Genomic DNA, 3,238 nt, shown 5'->3' with positions numbered 1-3,238 from the left:
ATATACAATATACATACACTCAAAGGAGTATGCACCTATATTAGCCCACTCATTCTCCTGAAAACTTATTCCCATCACAAAAAAATCCTAAGTTCTTATGTATTTCTAATGAATTTCTAATGAATGCAATATATATTTTTCATTAATAAATTAACAAAAAAAATAAGCAAACAAATAAAAAGATAAAGTGCATTCCATTAGGTTGAACCCATTTGAGTGTCATCCAAGACAATAATGCAATGTTCAGTCACATAAACAATAATAATAGGTGATAACAACAGTGTGACTGCTTAATGTGGAAAGCTAATAAAAATAGCCAAAAAAAGGTAGCTGAAAAAGCTGAATGTAGCCCAAAGAAACTGCATACTTGCTGAATTAAGGAGGAAAAAACTAAAATTATCACAAAAAGGTGAATTTAGCTGAAAAAAATCTTCAATTAGCTAAAAAGTAGCTAAAATCACAAAAACAGCTGAAAGTAGGAGAAAGCAGTTGAAAGTTGAAAAGAGCATACATAGCTTAAAAGAGAAAAAGAAGCCAAATGAAGCTGAAATTAGCATAAAGAAGCAGAACAAGAACAAAAATAAAGATTTATGGACATTTTGATGGATTTTAAGGATGTTAAAAAGAGCTACATTCATTTTCAATGAGAACAATGTGCAGAAAAAGCTACATTTCGCAAAAAGTTTAAATTACTGTAGTAATAAAAATCCCAGCAGAAATGTCCTGAAAGAGCTGAACGTTTTGATATATAAACAGTGAAAACAGGACCAAAATTGTAGAATGGGAAATGTGCTGAAAAATGTACAGGAGAAAAAATGACCTCAATAGTGTGACTGCTTGATAGGCATTCACAATGATTATTTATGCAGATTAAAWGTTCACAAATATGTTGTAAACCTTCTAACCTCCAACTTGCAGCACAAAAGATGAGAGGAACAAAAACCTTTACACTTTGAAATAAGAACAACAAACCGTCATGATGAACTCATCTAAAAATAAAAAGCTAAACACGTCTTGAAGCAATGCTTATTAATTACCTGCCACCTTTCATGCCAGAGTTTTAAACTATGATCATTTTTTGACGATAAACAGACAAAAGATCCCAATAAAGATCCTAGATGGTTTAGCTGTCAGTGTGTGTGTTGGGCATGACTCTCAGCTACCTCCACATGTTAGCTCAGTATCTGTTAACCTGACAGGGATTCATATGAAACACACAAACTCAAACACAAAAATGTTATTGATATTTTGCCTTTTTTAAGTAAAATAATTTCCATCTGGTTTTGAAAGGCAAACAGTAAAATTTTTCAAACAGGTTTAGACAAAGTTACGCTGAAGCTTGTCGTGTATTGTTTCATAAAGGTAAATAGTGTCAAAGTTTCATCTTGAAGCAGAATGGAATAAAAAGAAAAATATAACACACAACATGACTTTCTTTTTCAAATTATGACTAAGAAGACATATTTGTTACAGCAGAAGCAACAAGAAGAAAAGAAGATTTTCAGCTCAGCTTGGTCAAACCAAAATCTGAGACATTTCACACACAGAGCTGCTCAGAACGACTCCACAGACCTCCAGCTGAGCTGCTGTTTATCCAGGAGACAGGCGTGGAGAGATGTTTTCTTCTGCACAAACTGGAGCCCTGGATCAGTTGGTGTTATTACACCTGCAGGCAATGAGCCGGCTGCTTGAGGCCAACCAGGGGGAGGAGGAGGAGGTGTCCYGCTGCTGGCCTCTTTTTCTTTACCCCTCCTCAGTTTTATTCCTTTTCTGCCTTCTGCATTCTGCTGTTTAAAGAAAACTTTAAACTGCCTCTCTGCCCATGAGCCAAATCTGTTAGTGCAGATGGTCAACAGCTTTTTATCAGGTGCTGCAAACTGATGCAAAGTTTGATCATCTGTAATCAAATATGCTGTTAGAAAGTGCTCCTTACTTTAATATTTAAGCTTTCTTTTTCAAACTGATGCTGAGGAATTATTTTTTTATTTCTATTTGAGAAGGGAGTTTCTTGGTATGTGGGCGGAGCTTGTCAAAAACATGATTGGTCTGTTTGCATTCTGAGGGAGTGTTTTCAAAAGGCCTGATTGGTCAGATTGACTATTTTGGGTGGATTTTAAAGAAGCCAGATTGAATTAGCTGTAAATCGATCGAAACAACTAGAAGCAACTATTTAAATAAAAATAATATTATTCATAACTCGAGAGAGGAAGGTGCTAGTCACACCAAATTTGAAGTCAATAAATTACTTTTACATGTTCACAATAATTTTTTTTTGAATCATTGTTCTGATTTAAACTATAGACAGTCATAAAATATATTACGTTCACAATAATTTTACTATTACCATTACATCATATTTTAGCTTGCCCCACATGACAAGTCAACCCGGCCAATTGCGATTTTGCCAAACTCCGCCCACATCCAAGAATCTCCGCCTTCATCCCAAACTCCACCAATTATGGTTAGGACACACTCTGCCCGCACTCCCCCTACACACTGCAGAGATTCCTGCTTGAAGTTTAGTAACTTTCCCCAAAAAATGCACACAAACAAAGCAAAGAAAATGTAAATTTTAATTGTTTGATGTGTTAGATAGTTATGGAGACATTAAACAGAAGATTTTTGAGGTATTGTTTGACATTCAGGCAAAAATGAGACCTGTTCAGCTTATCACTTTGTTTCTGCTGGATCACAGTTCTGCTGTGAGTCAATGATAAAACAATAATAATAATTAAAAGTTGTTATGTTATATATTATGACATTATCTGGACAAGTTACCCTCAATTTTTTTACCTTAATAAAACCCCATTCCCTGAACACATCACATAAGAAAACAGAATGATCTGAACTGGTGTGAGTCACAAGTTGACTTTGTGCACAACTGTGTGGTGGGAAAGTGATTGTTTGAGCTGTTTGCTTCCCTTCTCCTCCTGCTGAGGTTCATCCATCCTTGTCTCATGACAAATAAGTGTTAAGATCGGTTGTTTGAGCTCTGAATAATTTCCGAACACTGACAACGGTTTAACAGTTTTATTGTTAGAAGGTGTGTCTGGAGGTTGAGGATGGAAGTTCGGAAGCAGCAAATCTGGACACAGAGACGTGGAGTTAGGTTGGCACAACGAGATTATATTATTAAATAAAATATAAATCACCAACCTTCTCAGGAGGGACTGGGTCCGTGTGGAAACAACTGTCACAGCTTTTTGGTTCCAGGTGGTGTTGTCAGTGGAGATTAAGC

The 3,238-nt window shown here is 35.8% G+C and overlaps 1 long non-coding RNA gene across 1 annotated transcript; it reads right to left on the bottom strand.

The window, feature by feature from the left end:
- Positions 1-3,016: 3,016 nt before the first annotated feature.
- On the bottom strand, positions 3,017-3,228 carry LOC106516946 (uncharacterized). Its single transcript, XR_001310140.1, has 2 exons — positions 3,157-3,228; positions 3,017-3,085 (listed from the first exon to the last, which is right to left on the bottom strand). It is a non-coding gene; the product is annotated as an uncharacterized LOC106516946 (long non-coding RNA).
- Positions 3,229-3,238: the final 10 nt, after the last annotated feature.

This window comes from Austrofundulus limnaeus, unplaced genomic scaffold, assembly GCF_001266775.1.
Source record: "Austrofundulus limnaeus strain Quisiro unplaced genomic scaffold, Austrofundulus_limnaeus-1.0 Scaffold43, whole genome shotgun sequence".
Taxonomy (NCBI): Eukaryota; Metazoa; Chordata; class Actinopteri; order Cyprinodontiformes; family Rivulidae; genus Austrofundulus; species Austrofundulus limnaeus.
This window is presented reverse-complemented; position numbering and strand designations above follow the sequence as displayed.